Source organism: Quercus robur, chromosome 9, assembly GCF_932294415.1.
Source record: "Quercus robur chromosome 9, dhQueRobu3.1, whole genome shotgun sequence".
Classification (NCBI taxonomy): domain Eukaryota; kingdom Viridiplantae; phylum Streptophyta; class Magnoliopsida; order Fagales; family Fagaceae; genus Quercus; species Quercus robur.
In genome coordinates, this window is record NC_065542.1 from 52615825 (window position 1) to 52632181 (window position 16357).

The following is a 16357-nucleotide window of genomic DNA, read 5'->3' on the forward strand; positions in this document are numbered from 1 at the left end:
ATTCAATTTTTAATGTTAGACTAATAATAACCTTTTGTCTATATTTCTGTTCCTTCTATTGTTCCTCAACAAAAAAAAATATACTATATAATATTAGTTTCTGTTTCCTTGAATGTCAACTATAACTATGAGTGCCTTTGGCTTTTATTTGGGTGAAAGTTAACCAATGGCGGTTGTTAGAAAATAATTTTAGAATATTTTTACGCGAGAAAAAAAAAAAAAAAAAAAAAAAAGTAACCCAATTTTTTTAACCGTTTCTTATATTTTTTATAAAAGTTGTATTAATAGAATACATTAACAAATACCTAAAGGTAGCCATTAACGGAACTCTTTATTTATTTATTTTTGACTTTCTGTCTCAGTTTTTCATTTTTTTTAAATTAATTTAGCTTTTAGTTTTTTGAAATTAAGATAGCATTTAGCTTATTGTCATATATTTAATATAAAAATTATCAAAAACTATATATTTTGATAAATGCTATATATAGACTTTTTTTTTATGAACATATCTATAGTCATGGACGAGGGATTGGCAAGACTATCAAACTATTTTTTTTAACCTCCCTCCTTGAGATTTAGTAAATAGTGCCGGTAGCCCTCCTCCTTTTTTCCCACCGTCAGAATCTTTTTTTTTTTTTTTTGAGAAAGAATCTTTGATTAGTAATGAAAGTGTCCAGGACGACACACTTCGACACTTATTTAGATACTTGGAAAGCAACACTTGGATTACTTTTCGCTAAATATAGTTGACCCATGCGTAAGTAAACAATCACATGTTAACAAATGTGCAAATTAATTGGGTGTCCATAGAAGAACTACGGACAAAATGGGCTTCTGCCATTTTCAAGAAAATTAATTAGCTTTTTGCCCTTCATCCCAAACTAAATAGGGAAATGCCATTCTTTTGAAACTCGACTTTTTCAAAATCGAGTTAAGCCTTATAGTGACGTTTTCAAGGACCTATAGTGACGTTTTTAAGGACTTATAGTGGCGTTTTGTAACTTGATATCCATGAAATCGAGTTATAGGCAATAAATTATAGGCAATTTTATTGCCTATAACTCGATTTCATGGATATCAAGTTACAAAACGTCACTATATTTCTTAAAACGTCACTATAGGTCCTTAAAAAGGTCACTATAGGGCTCCCGAATTTTTTTTTTTTTTTACTCGATTTTGAGAAAGTCGAGTTTCAAAAGAGGGATATTTCCCTATTTAATTTGGGAAGAAGGGCAAAAGGCTAATTAATTTGGCTGAAAATGGCAGAAGCCCATTTTGTCCGAAGAACTACTAATAATAACTCTCTCTCTCTCTCATTAGTGACTTTTTTAACTCCTTGCTTTAGATACATTTTTTTTTCTTTTCTATTAATTCGTTCTTTTGTAATTGTGTTTATTTCTTTAAAAATTTGACATTCCTTTTAACTGATTCACTTCTTTTATTGGGGGTACAATATATTTGAATAATACCCTTTGTCCTAAAATTTCAATACTAATACCTTCTTTTGATGTTTGAAAAGGATAAATTAAAGCCATAAATGGATTTCCTAATATTACTTTTGAGGTTAAATCTTTGACAAAAGTCGTTTTGAGACATTCCACCCTTGCATACATGAGCATTTGATGTTGTTCCTAAGAACAATAATTGATAAATAAATTAAATTTCATTACATTCAACATATCATGTAAATGATTAAAATTCACATAAAATAGATTTACCATAAAACTAAAGAACAGTTGAGAGATATTACCTCGATGATGCTACAAATTGATCTCATAACGTACGAAAATAGTTACCGTCAATTAATATATGTTTTTAGATGGCAAGGTTGAGACGTGGACCAAGTCACTGTCTTGAGACAATATACGCTGATGTCATCCAATTTTGTAACAGAAATTGTAGTGTAGCTAAGATTGTCGTTCCACCAAGAAAATCAAAACAAGAAAACGGCAAAAGCACCAATAATATATAGAAAAATATGATTGAAACTTAGGAAAAATAAAGTTTGGTAAGATTCAATAATTAAAATCACTAGGGCGTTAGGTTTTGTCCACCAATAAAACAATTTAGTACACAATCGGGTAAGTAAACACATAACTATCGAATTAGAAGATTTAGAAATAAGCTTAATTAATAAAACTCTCTTTGGTTGATTATATTCATCAATTGTTTCAACAATTTAGTCTAGAAAATAATAACTTTGCTAGAAAAACTCAAGAACATCACATACCCTAAAGGCAATACTATGACAAAAGTAATACTCCCTCCGTCCCACTTTGTTTGTCCTGTTTGAAAAGTCAAATTTTTTAAGGGGACATCATTTATTGTCTTGTCTACCTTTTAAAAATGTATAAATTTCCAAAACTACCCTTAAATAAATTTATCAAAAAATTGAATTAGTAAATTAATAGGGATATAATAGGAACATTAGTATATTAATAACTTTTATTTTTAGAAACAGGACAGTATTTTGGGACATCCCAAAATGAAATAGAGGACAAACAAAGTGGGACGGAGGGAGTATCTAACAAGATTATCACGTTTTACTAAAGAGATTATAAAACCCTATTCTAACAATAAGAAGATTCAAGAATAGACTTATGAAAGAATTAGAAATCAAATATCAATCTAATAATACAATTATAAAAAGTGAACAATTTATTTCAATAATCAAAATGTGAAAAACATGCTTGGATTAAATAGTGGACAACTTACAACATTGGGGATTCACCTCTAACCCTAGCTTAGATTTTTAAGCTTCCATAGAAAATAAAAACTCTCAAAAATTGATGAAAAATAAGGTTTCCCAGCAGCCAAAAACATGGCTGACCTTGTATCCCTTTAATATTTACAACATTCAAAACCCTAAAACACATGCTTCCCAAAAAGGAAAATATAAAATGTCAATTCCCTTTTTCTACTGTGGGTCAACTTCCAAGTCAATTTTGGGATTTAATACAGCAGATTCTGAAGTTTTGGTAAACTACAAAACTTTAGATCTTTAAGTTCTCTTTCCGTGACCATAAGAATCAAGTCAATCTGATATAGGAGTAAAAAGAAATGGCCAAAATACCAAAACTGGTCAGAATATTTTCATGCCAGGATTTTTTCCATTTTTGGCTCAAACGAATTTTTTTCTTTCCTTTTATGTTTCTACGCATCTTTGACTCACCAAATTTTTCAAAAGCCACTTCTCAATTGATTTTCACCCTTGGATTCTCTTGACTTCATGTTTGCATGCTTAGCTCATTATTTTAAATCTCCTACAAGAGAAAAACACACGTAATGAGTATATTTTAGAGAAAACTTGCAAACTTTCATATTTATGTGTAATTATGGGAATAAATACAAAATAGATGTGATAATGCCTACCAAAACTATGATAATATTGTACTTTTAAGCTATTATCACATCCCCCCCCCCCCCAAAAAAACCGAACATTGCTAGTCTCTAGCAATCACAAAACTCATGAAGTCCACACTAACCCTTCCAAGCAAAAACTAAAAGAAAAAATAAAATAAAATAAATGCAAAAATATGATACCACTTTCGCTGGCAAATTCGGTTGCATTTAGCATATGCAACAAGCCTTTAAACCCCTAGGCGATCCCTAGTGGACGAGTTGTGTCTTGTGAGGGTTTACAGCACACTAGCCACAAATGTAGTTTCTCAAAAGATACATGTGATGAGGCTAAATTATCAAACACTTGAACAAGTCATTCACTAAAGATCATAAGATGCTATTCAAGTCCAAGAATCAACAAAACCTCAAAAAAGGGTTTGTGTGCAGAGCCAATAATCATCTTAACAGCTAACCCATAACACATATGAATGAGAGAACACACCAAAATTTTATTTGCTCCAAACCCAAACCTCACTTGAATAAGTATTTGTCCAAAGAATTCACTCCGAGATTTGGATGATGATTTTTTTTTTTTTTTTTTTTTTTTTTTTTTTTATGGGAAAGATGAAAATTTTTTTATGGGAAAGATGAAAAATGAAATAACACAAAGATCTCATGAAAGATGTCATCAATTAGGGACTCCACCATTCTTACCAAAATCCCACCTAGGATCAATTGGTCATTCATTCTTGGTTGTAATGGGGTCAAAGGTGAATAGGTGAAACAAAGAAAGGAAAGGATGCACAAATAATTTCAAAAACATGCTAGAGGCCTTTGTAACAATGGTTCACAAGAATTGCTTTCTAAAATTTGCATTCCCTTTTCATTCTTCTTTTTCTTTTTCTTTTTCTTTTTCTTTTTCTTTTTCTTTTTTTTTTCTTTTTCAATTTATTCTTCACTTTTCTCTTCTTCTTCTCTCTTTCTTTTTTTTTTTTTTCATTAAACAACTTTGTACAAGAACCCATTAATGTTAAATTTCAACCAAATTCCACCATAAGAATAATAACAGAACAATTCTTTGCATACCATAATAAATTATAGGGCATATTTTGAAAATAATTTGGTGAAGGGAGATTATATAAGTGGCTCAACAACACAAGGAGTAGGTATGAGAATGTGGCTCAATCAAAGAAAAAGGCTCAATTTTAGGCTCAACATGGTTTCTAATGATTACATCTGTAAAAGGGTTAGCTTGAAAGGCTCAAACGCATCCTAAAATGACCAAAATCATATCCCAAGTATATCAACCAACATGCCACTAACCGTATAATTGGTGCCCCAATAGATAACCAAAACAAGAATAATGAGATCAACAATAGAATATGATGAATGATGAAAAGCAAAGGATACTGATATATATATATATATATATATATATACATGTTTAATGGACTCTTTGGACTCTTCAGTGATGTATGAATCCCACCATTTGCGTAGAGTTCCAGAAAAACCAGTAACAAGTAGATTAACAATTTCAGGTTGATCAAGATCATGATTATTTTGATAAGCAATACCAACCATAGACATGTGACTCATTTTATTAATAATTTCTTGTTCAGACAAACCATCAATATTCCATTCATAAAGCTTATCAGCAGAAACAGAAAACTGCGTTTGAAAAGATCTTTCTTCAAACAGCATATCAGGAGGAGTAGGTTTTGAATACCAGTTTTTTGTAAAAGACATGGGTTTGGAGTTTCCAACAAATCTTTTAATTTATGGGAAATCATCATCAAAGATCCTTTTTGCAGGAACAGAAGAAACAGAAGAAATAGTATCAGAATCTGTATTTTCATCAGGAACAAATTTCTTTTTGGAAATAGTTCGAGCAGTCGAAGTAGAAGTACCCTCAGTTTTAACCTTTAAACACAACTTTTTCTCTTTGACTAGGTAAATCAATCAAAGGTTTCTCAGTTTTGACTGAAATAGATTTTTCAAAAATAGGTCTTTCAGAAACAGGTTTTTCAACAATTTTTTCTTCAATACGGTCAAGCTGTTGACCAATAATATGCAAAGATTGGTTAGTAAAATTGTTTTGTTCAATAAGACTAATAATAGGAGTTTGATCATCAGCAATTTTGAAAGGGGAGGCTTTCACTTCCTCTTTTGTAGCAAACAAGGATGAACAAGGTAGTAGTAGTAGAAGTAGGGTGAGTTCTCTCTCTAAGAAGGCTAGTTCTAAGGGAAGAGAAATCAGAAGTAAAACTTGACTTGAAAAACCCTGAAATTTAAGGGACAACCCCCCTTAAATAGGCAAAATTTCGGAGTGAACAGTGTCATGAACAGTAACAGTGAACAGTAATTTGTGAACAGTGATCCGTGAACAGTAATCCGTGAACAGTAATCTGTGAATAGTGTTTTTTTCACTTTTTGAAATAAAAACTTCTGAACTTTTGTCATTTATTTGGTCCAACATGTCAGGAGAAGCATGGCAAAAGGCAAAAGGAGAAGCATGCATGCCACCACCAAGTACGTAGATGCTCCTTTCTTTTCTAAAAAGACTTCAAATGTGACATTTTGTGTTGGCAAAAAGGAAGCATCATCTCTTCACAACCATCATGGCCTGTGCCTTTCAAACTATTTTGAGTATTGTAATAGATCTGGCCGTTGTGCAGGCTAGACAAATAGGGGAATCAAAATCTTCCGCAAAATCCGGAGTATCATGAATTAGTTCCGGATTTTCCGCAACATATTTGTGAAGGACAATAAAATATTTTGGCTGTTGTGCAAGCCAGACAAATAAAGTAACACCATTCTCAAAACAGTAGTGACCTCATCAATCAGTAGAGGGAGCATCGGAGGGATAACCATCAAAAGGATCAAAAGGACTTTGTGGAAAATCACATACATGCTCATGGTAAATAGCATACTTATTACAGAATCGACAATATAAAATTGGCTCAAACTTTGGAGTTTTTCCTGGGATAAGGAGACTGTTTAGATTAGGATGATTTTTTGTTTGTAGGTGAACAAAGGCATCAGCATAGGGTTTGAGACCAAAAACAGCAATTCTACCTGTGCTTCCTATGAAATGATAATTTTTCCATAGATCATGAGCAACTTCGCGAATTTGATTATTAAAATAATTTCTCCACCATTTTGCAAGACCAAAAGGATCTTTAAAGGACAATTGAGAATTTCCCTTGAACCAAGGCCCTTGGTGAGTATAACCATTAATGAGAATGAGATGTTTTGAGGGGTTAACATTCATCCAGTTATTTCTCTCCCATTTTGGTAGAGTGCTCCAGCATCTAATAGTAACAAAAGGTCTAGTGGAAGAGTTTTCAAACCCTTTAATAGCATTCTGAATGATCTGTGGAAGTTGGTTGGCTTGTTTATGACTTGTCAACTTTACAAACCTAACAAAGCCATATTCAAACATTTGGGAAAGCCAGCTAGAATTAGGATCATCATCATCACTATCATCTGAATCTTCATCAGTGAAATATGAGCCATCATCAAAATTAATAAGGAGACCAGGAAATGGATGTTTCTTTTCATATACTCTGAGACTGCTCCCAAAGTGATCTTCCCATTCAAGCTGAATAAAGACATTATCACCTTCGTCTATTTCATTAGGGTCAGGAATAGTAGCAGTAACAAGTTTTCTGAAATACTTGGACCATAGGTCAAAAGACCTAGACATAGCCTTGCTATCCAGAATACGAGATTGTAAATCTGAAGGCAAGTTGGCAACAGCACTTCTTAACATGGATTAGGTCTTAAGACTCAATCTAGCATAATCAGTGCCCATTATAGTCTTTTTATCCATCGAATGGATTTCCTCTTTGCAAAAAAGTTGACTAATGTAGGCTTTAAGACGACTCACAAGAGCCTCATTTTTTGAAACAGGGTTATTTTCTGGAACAAAGTCAATATTTGAAGCAAGGTCATTATTTGGAATAAGGTTACCATAATGGCTCATATAAATCTCGTTTTGAGCAGTAAGGTTAACAAGGTGGATTTCAAGGGCTCTAAGGGTTTTGTGAAAAACATTACTGTGGTTTTTGGTAAAAGCAAACTGAAGGTTATCAAGAATGAATTTAATAGAATCTGGTAATTCTGAATAGGTTCCATTGTGGAATTGTAGATTTTTTGACAAAACTTCCTGTAAAGCAATTAATATATCACCATTAGAGTATGTCACCTCGGCCGGGACATCTCCTTGAAGGGATGTTGATCCACTGGGTTTTACACCAGAAGATGCGCCTTCATGCATTTTAAAAGGTCGTCCCGCTGGGAACCCTTTGTTTTGAGAATAGTCCTGTGCAGGAGCTTTTCCCTTGTTTTTCCTTTCCATAATAATCCACTTACTAGTGGTATAAATATGAATATTATTATTGTCCCACTTATTAGTGGTATTTATCCACGCATCATTATCCGATTCCTGCAAAGAACCATTAATATTGTTAGGATAATGGATAGTTTTTAACATTTTGGTGTAATGAAAATTACCTTTAAAATCATCAGAATTCATTATTAGTTCTTGAACAAGTTCATTCATGGGAGAGTCTTTCTTATAAGACAGATTATCAATATCAATTTCAAACTTTGAAGCAAATTTGAATTTTACTTTCTGTCCAAATGGATCAGTAGTAATTCCATCATGTTCAACAAGAAAGGGATACAAAGCATTAATAAATGGCAGACCAAGAATCACTTTATCAGTCATATTTTTGACAAGAACAGATGGAATCTTGAAACAAACATTATCATGGCACACCTGAGCATTATTCAATTCATACTTAATTTTCATTTGAGAACCATTAGCAGAAACCAATCTTTCAGTAGATTTCTCAAAATATTTTGAGGGAATTAATCCTTCTTGGATACAGTTCATATCTGCACCAGAATCAATCATAGTAATAACAGTGAAATGATAATCAGGAGAAACAGCAATTTTAACCTTTGTAAACCATTTTGGAGGAAATAATTTATTAACAAAAGCAAGTTGGGGATTAATGAAAATATCAGGAGTACCTTTATCAGAAAGAAGAGTCTGTTGACTGGAATCATTTCCATCACTGTGCTCATTTTGTTCGTTACTGGACTTATTAAGATCTTTATCAAGTTTTAGCATTGTCAATTCTTGTTTGAGATTATGGTTATCACTTTTCATGCTTTTAAATTCATGTTTTAATTCATTTATCTCTTGTTTAACAATATGAATTTCATTTTGGAGATCATTAACAGTTAGTTCTTTAGATTTCTTTTTATTAAATCTTTCCAAAGTTTCTTCAAAACTTATAGTAGATTTTGGTTTTTTACCAGTTTCATCTCTTATCAAATTTTTCTTAAACCTATCCAAATATTCTTTCTGGAGTTCAGGGTTTTGAATTTGATTTATTAGTTGAATTATTAATTTTTCATCTTCTTCACTCTTGGTGAGAGCATTAATAACATTGCAACAAGAATCTCTACAACCAATTTTAATATTAGGAGAATCAGAAGAATCATCAGCAAATTGATAGCAAGAATCAGATGAAGAAGAGAAATCATCTTCCAAAGAATCAGACGAGTTGTTTGATTCAAGGATTCTGAATAATTCTTCTTGCGCATTACCATCAATGTTTAACATGTTGAACTTGTTTTTCAATTTACCAGGTTTTTCTTTACAGTCTTTACTAAAGTGTCCGGGTTTACCACAGTTAAAACATTTACCTTTACTTGATCTCTGTTTAACATGTTTTTTAGAAACATTTTTCTTCTTAGCATAGAAATCAATGGGTTTAACAAAGTTATTTCTGTATTTTTTATAGTTTTTATGGCTTTTATCATGTTTTTTACTTTTATGCTTAGAAGGAGCAACTGGAGGCAAACCATATTGTTCGCAGAAATTTCCCATTTCATATTTAGCCTTTCTTTTATTTTTTAATTGGTGTTTTAGCAATTTTTCATCATTACACATATTGATACCAAGTTTTTTAATAGTACTGAAAATATCACCATAAGTTAAATTATCATAATCAATAGAATCATTTTTACCCATTCATTCTTGTTTTACCTTATGAGCAAAGATAGGAGGCAGACCGTCAATAAACTTTTCTTTCCAATAAGGCTTATGGCAATCTTTCCGGAGCATCACTCTGGAAGTAAAAACATCTTGATACCATCTGTAATCAGACATAGTGGGACAACTCAAATTAATCAAATAATCAGAAACACGAGACGAAATATTGGATGGAGTACCAACAAAATGTTTGAGAATAGTATAGATCAAGGTATTAACACCATCAGGAATACCACGACCAATACTTTCATCAAAAATAGGCAAACCTTCATCATTATTTTTCAAGCTATTTACTACATTATTACTGTGCTTCCTTCTCCTTCTCTTCATCTGTGCGTCCCCTTCCCCCTTTATGGTATCAGAGCCACTCTTTTCTGGTCGGTGATAGTGTGGTTGTGTTCTTTGTCTCTTGTCCGTGTCTACCCGAACGCTTGATATTCCCTTGTTGTGTTCCCTTCTTACCGTCGTTGGCGCCACCCTAGTCGTAAAGTGAATTCCTAGGACCTAGCTGTAAGGCCCGTTTGAGCCAAGAGAGGGCGTGTAGGGCATGAGAGGTATGAGGTTGGTTAGGGTATGTGTTACGAAATGCAACGGTTGTGAGAAAAACATGATAACTGAGTGTTGAACCTAGGATAGTATGGATAAGTTGTGGAGATCCAACTCCTCTATCAGCTCCAGAACTAGTTGTCCTCCTGATATTGTAAATGAAGAAGATCACACTATTGATGATAATGAGTTAATGCCTGATTTTCGTAAATGGACTATTCCTAAAGTTGATACTAAAACTGTTTATAAAACTAGTTTTGTTAAAAGTACTTTTCATTCTGCTTACAAAGCTAGAACTGTTGAACAAATTTTCTCTATTTCAAAAGTTCATGAAAAATGTTGTTTGTTCACTAAAAAGAATATTAATGACTTCCTTGCTGCTAAAAAATTCAGTTATTTGCATATTGGTATGGTTCAAGTTGCTATTAAACCACTTACCCGAAAGGGTATTAATGCTTCTGTTCTCATGTCTTTAAGTGATGCTAGATTTAAGATTTTTAAAGATAGCATTCTTGGTATGATCACTGCTTCTTTGTATGATGGTCCTGTTTATTTTAACTGTTATCCTGATCTTACTCTTGCTTTGGATGATCCTAATATTGTTAAAGCTTTAACTTTGAATATTGCTTCATCTGGCTATCACATGGAAGAGGGTAGTAAGCCTTTTGCTTTGATCTATCGCATTTATTACAAATTAATGGGTACTCAAATGAATCCTTGTGCTATAATGCCTAGAGAACCTTCAGGTAAAACCATGTTAATTCAATGTTCAACTCCTGATGCTAAAATCCAAGTTCCAAAAATGATTCAATGGCAAGATGTTAAACTTCCTAAGGATTGGTTGTTAGAACAAGAAACCCCTCCTGCTAAACCCATTTTCGATGAGCTTGATCTCACCCATATTCAACAATATCTTGATGGTACTGTTAAAATAAGTTTTCAAAACAATCCACCTTTGAGGATCAACGAAGGAAGACATTCCTTTGCTGGATCTGAAAGTATTTCAAAAAGAGATCGCGAGATCAATGAATTTTTGAAAAAGAATTTGGAAACATCCTCTGATTTAAAGCTAAAAAGTATTTCAAGTGATAAATCCCAATTTAGCTCTGTTTACTATTCAACTAAACCTGAAACTTCCACTCCATTTAGTAAAACTGCTAATGAAGATGAGGAAGATACTGTTTCTTTTACTCCATCTGATTTTGATTCTCCTATTGAAGATCCTCCTGTTTACCAAAATCAATTAAGAGTTTTGACTGTTTTAAATGATGATTTTGAAATTGATTGGGATTCTTTGTACAATGAATTTGTGCTTGCAACAAACAAAACCAAGAGAAAATATTTCCAAAATAATTTTGCTCAGTCTGATAAAGACCGTGTTAAAAGAAAATGGTTGGAAATGATGAATCAATTGAAAAAACATATTTTGTTTTTTGATTTTCTTGAAAACCATTATGTTCCAAATAATGAGGTTTCAAAACAACATTTGAATGTGATAAAGAAATCAAATTTTGTTAAGATTGATAAAACCATTATTAGGTCTAGTCATCCTCCTCTTGATTCAATTTTGATAACTACTAAAAAAGATGAAGTAACAAAAGAGGAAGTGAAGGCCTCTCCTTTCAAAATTGCTGATGATCAAACTCCTATTGTTAGCCTTATTGAACAAAACAATTTTACTAATCAATCTTTGCATATTATTGGTCAACAGCTTGACCGTATTGAAGAAAAATTTGTTGAAAAATCTGTTTCTGTTTCTGAAAAATCTGTTCCTGTTAAAATTGAGAAACCTTTGATAGATTTACCCAGTCAAAGAGAAAAATTTATGTTTAAAACTTCTCAGTCCAGGACTCTTGAAATTGTTGACAAAATGCTTTCTAATCTAAAGATTAAAACTGAGGGTACTGGTACTTCTACAAGTACTCCAACTGCTCGAACTATTTCCAAAAAAGAAATTGTTTCTGAAGAAAATACAGATTCTGATACTGTTTCTTCTGTTCCTGCAAAAAGAATCTTTGATGATGATTTCCCAGAAATTAAAAGATTTGTTGGGAACTCCAAACCCATGTCTTTTACAAAAAATTGGTATCCAAAACCTACTCCTCCTGATATGCAGTTTGAAGAGAGATCTTTTCAAACACAGTTTTCTGTCTCTGCTGATAAGCTCTATGAATGGAATATTGATGGTTTCTCTGAACAGGAAATCATTAATAAAATGAGTCACATGTCTATGGTTGGTATTGCTTATCAAAACAACCATGATCTTGATCAACCTGAAATTGTTAACTTGCTTCTTACTGGTTTTTCTGGTACTCTCCGTGGATGGTGGGATTCATACATCACTGAAGAATCCAAAGAGTCTATTAAACATGCTGTTAAAAAGAATGAGGAAGGTTTGCCTATTTTTGATGAAAGTATTGGTCGAGGTATTCCTGATGGTGTTAATACCTTGATCTATACCATTCTCAAACATTTTATTGGTACTCCATCCAATATTTCATCCCGTGTTTCTGATTATCTGAATAATTTGAGTTGTCCAACTATGTCTGATTACAGATGGTATCAAGATGTTTTTACTTCCAGGGTGATGCTCCGGAAAGATTGCCATAAGCCTTATTGGAAAGAAAAGTTTATTGACGGTCTGCCTCCAATCTTTGCTCATAAGGTAAAACAAGAATTAATGGGTAAAAATGATTCTATTGATTATGATAACTTAACTTATGGTGATATGTTCAGTACTATTAAAAAACTTGGTATTAATATGTGCAATGATGAAAAATTGTTAAAACACCAATTAAAGAATAAAAGAAAAGCTAAATATGAAATGGGAAATTTCTGTGAACAATATGGTCTGCCTCCTATTGCTCCCTCAAGGCAAAAAAGTAAAAAACATGATAAAAGCCATAAAAAATACAGAAATAACTTTATTAAACCTAATGATTTCTATGCTAAGAAGAAAAATGTTTCTAAAAAACATGTTAAATAAAGACTAAGTAAAGGTAAATGCTTTAACTGTGGTAAACCTGGACACTTTAGTAAAGACTGTAAAGAAAAACCTGGTAAGTTAAAAAACAAGTTCAACATGTTAAACATTGATGATAATGTGCAAGAAGAATTGTTCAGAATCCTTGAATCAAACACCCCGTCTGATTCTTTGGAAGATGATTTTTCTTCCTCATCTGATTCTTGCTATCAATCTGCTGATGATTCTTTTGATTCTCCTAATATTAAAATTGGTTGTAGAGATTCCTGTTGCAATGTTATTAATACTCTCACCAAGAGTGAAGAAGATGAAAAACTGATAATTCAACTAATAAATCAAATTCAAAACCCTGAACTCCAAAAAGAATATTTGGATAGATTTAAGAAAAACTTGATAAGAGATGAAATTGGTAAAAAACCAAAATCAACCATAAGTTTTGAAGAAACTTTGGAAAGATTTAATAAAAAGAAATCTAAAGAACTAACTGTTAATGATCTCCAAAATGAAATTCATATTGTTAAACAAGAGATAAATGAATTAAAACATGAATTTAAAAGCATGAAAAGTGATAACCATAATCTCAAACAAGAATTGACAATGCTAAAACTTGATAAAGATCTTAATAAGTCCAGTAACGAACAAAATGAGCACAGTGATGGAAATGATTCCAGTCAACAGACTCTTCTTTCTGATAAAGGTACTCTTGATACTTTCATTAATCCCCAACTTGCTTTTGTTAATAAATTATTTCCTCCAAAATGGTTTACAAAGGTTAAAATTGCCGTTTCTCCTGATTATCATTTCACTGTTATTGCTATGATTGATTCTGGTGCAGATATGAACTGTATCCAAGAAGGATTAATTCCCTCAAAATATTTTGAGAAATCTACTGAAAGATTGGTTTCTGCTAATGGTTCTCAAATGAAAATTAAGTATGAATTGAATAATGCTCAGGTGTGCCATGATAATGTTTGTTTCAAGATTTCTTCTGTTCTTGTCAAAAATATGACCGATAAAGTGATTCTTGGTCTGCCATTTATTAATGCTTTGTATCCCTTTCTTGTTGAACATGATGGAATTACTACTGATCCATTTGGACAGAAAGTAAAATTCAAATTTGCTTCAAAGTTTGAAATTGATATTGATAATCTGTCTTATAAGAAAGACTCTCCCATGAATGAACTTGTTCAAGAACTAATAATGAATTCTGATGATTTTAAAGGTAATTTTCATAACACCAAAATGTTAAAAACTATCCATTATCCTAACAATATTAATGGTTCTTTGCAGGAATCGGATAATGATGCGTGGATAAATACCACTAATAAGTGGGACAATAATAATATTCATATTTATACCACTAGTAAGTGGATTATTATGGAAAGGAAAAACAAGGGAAAAGCTCCTGCACAGGACTATTCTCAAAACAAAGGGTTCCCAGCGGGACGACCTTTTAAAATGCATGAAGGCGCATCTTCTGGTGTAAAACCCAGTGGATCAACATCCCTTCAAGGAGATGTCCATTATGATAACCTTATTCCAAATAATGACCTTGCTTCAAATATTGACTTTGTTCCAGAAAATAACCCTGTTTCAAAAAATAAGGCTCTTGTGCGCCGTCTTAAAGCCTACATTAGTCAACTCTTTGGCAAAGAGGAAATCCATTCGATGGATAAAAAGACTATAATGGGCACTGATTATGCTAGATTGAGTCTTAAGACCCAATCCATGTTAAGAAGTGCTGTTGCCAACTTACCTTCAGATTTACAATCTCGTATTCTGGATAGCAAGGCTATGTCTAGGTCTTTTGACCTATGGTCCAAGTATTTTAGAAAACTTGTTACTGCTACTATTCCTGACCCTAATGAAATAGACGAAGGTGATAATGTCTTTATTCAGCTTGAATGGGAAGATCACTTTGGGAGCAGTCTCAGAGTATATGAAAAGAAACATCCATTTCCTGGTCTCCTTATTAATTTTGATGATGACTCATATTTCACTGATGAAGATTCAGATGATAGTGATGATGATGATCCTAATTCTAGCTGGCTTTCCCAAATGTTTGAATATGGCTTTGTTAGGTTTGTAAAGTTGACAAGTCATAAACAAGCCAGCCAACTTCCACAGATCATTCAGAATGCTATTAAAGGGTTTGAAAACTCTTCCACTAGACCTTTTGTTACTATTAGATGCTGGAGCACTCTACCAAAATGGAAGAGAAATAACTGGATGAATGTTAACCCCTCAAAGCATCTCATTCTCATTAATGGTTATACTCACCAAGGGCCTTGGTTCAAGGGAAATTCTCAATTGTCCTTTAAAGATCCTTTTGGTCTTGCAAAATGGTGGAGAAATTATTTTAATAATCAAATTCGCGAAGTTGCTCATGATCTATGGAAAAATTATCATTTCATAGGAAGCACAGGTAGAATTGCTGTTTTTGGTCCCAAACCCTATGCTGATGCCTTTGTTCACCTACAAACAAAAGATCATCCTAATCTAAACAGTCTCCTTATCCCAGGAAAAACTCCAAAGTTTGAGCCAATTTTATATTGTGGATTCTGTAATAAGTATGCTATTTACCATGAGCATGTATGTGATTTTCCACAAAGTCCTTTTGATCCTTTTGATGGTTATCCCTCCGATGCTCCCTCTACTGATTGATGAGGTCACTACTGTTTTGAGAATGGTGTTACTTTATTTGTCTGGCTTGCACAACAGCCAAAATATTTTATTGTCCTTCACAAATATGTTGCGGAAAATCCGAAACTAATTCATGATACTCCGGATTTTGCGGAAGATTTTGATTCCCCTATTTGTCTAGCCTGCACAACGGCCACTACTTGTCTAGCCTACACAACGGCCAGATCTATTACAATACTCAAAATAGTTTGAAAGGCACAAGCCATGATGGTTGTGAAGAGATGATGCTTCCTTTTTGCCAACACAAAATGTCACCTTTGAAGTCTTTTTAGAAAAGAAAGGAGCATCTACGTACTTGGTGGTGGCATGCATGCTTCTCCTTTTGCCTTTTGCCATGCTTCTCCTGACATGTTGGACCAAATAAATGACAAAAGTTCAGAAGTTTTTATTTCAAAAAGTGAAAAAAACACTATTCACAGATTACTGTTCACTGATTACTGTTTACGGATTACTGTTCACGGATCACTGTTCACAAATTACTGTTCACTTTTAGTGTTCATGACACTGTTCACTCTGAAATTTTGCCTATTTAAGGGGGGTTGTCCCTTAAATTTCAGGGTTTTTCAAGTCAAGTTTTACTTCTGATTTCTCTTCCCTTAGAACTAGCCTTCTTAGAGAGAGAACTCACCCTACTTCTACTACTACTACCTTGTTCATCCTTGTTCACTACAAACTTTGTAATCCTACAAACCTTGTAACTAGGACTAGTTCAA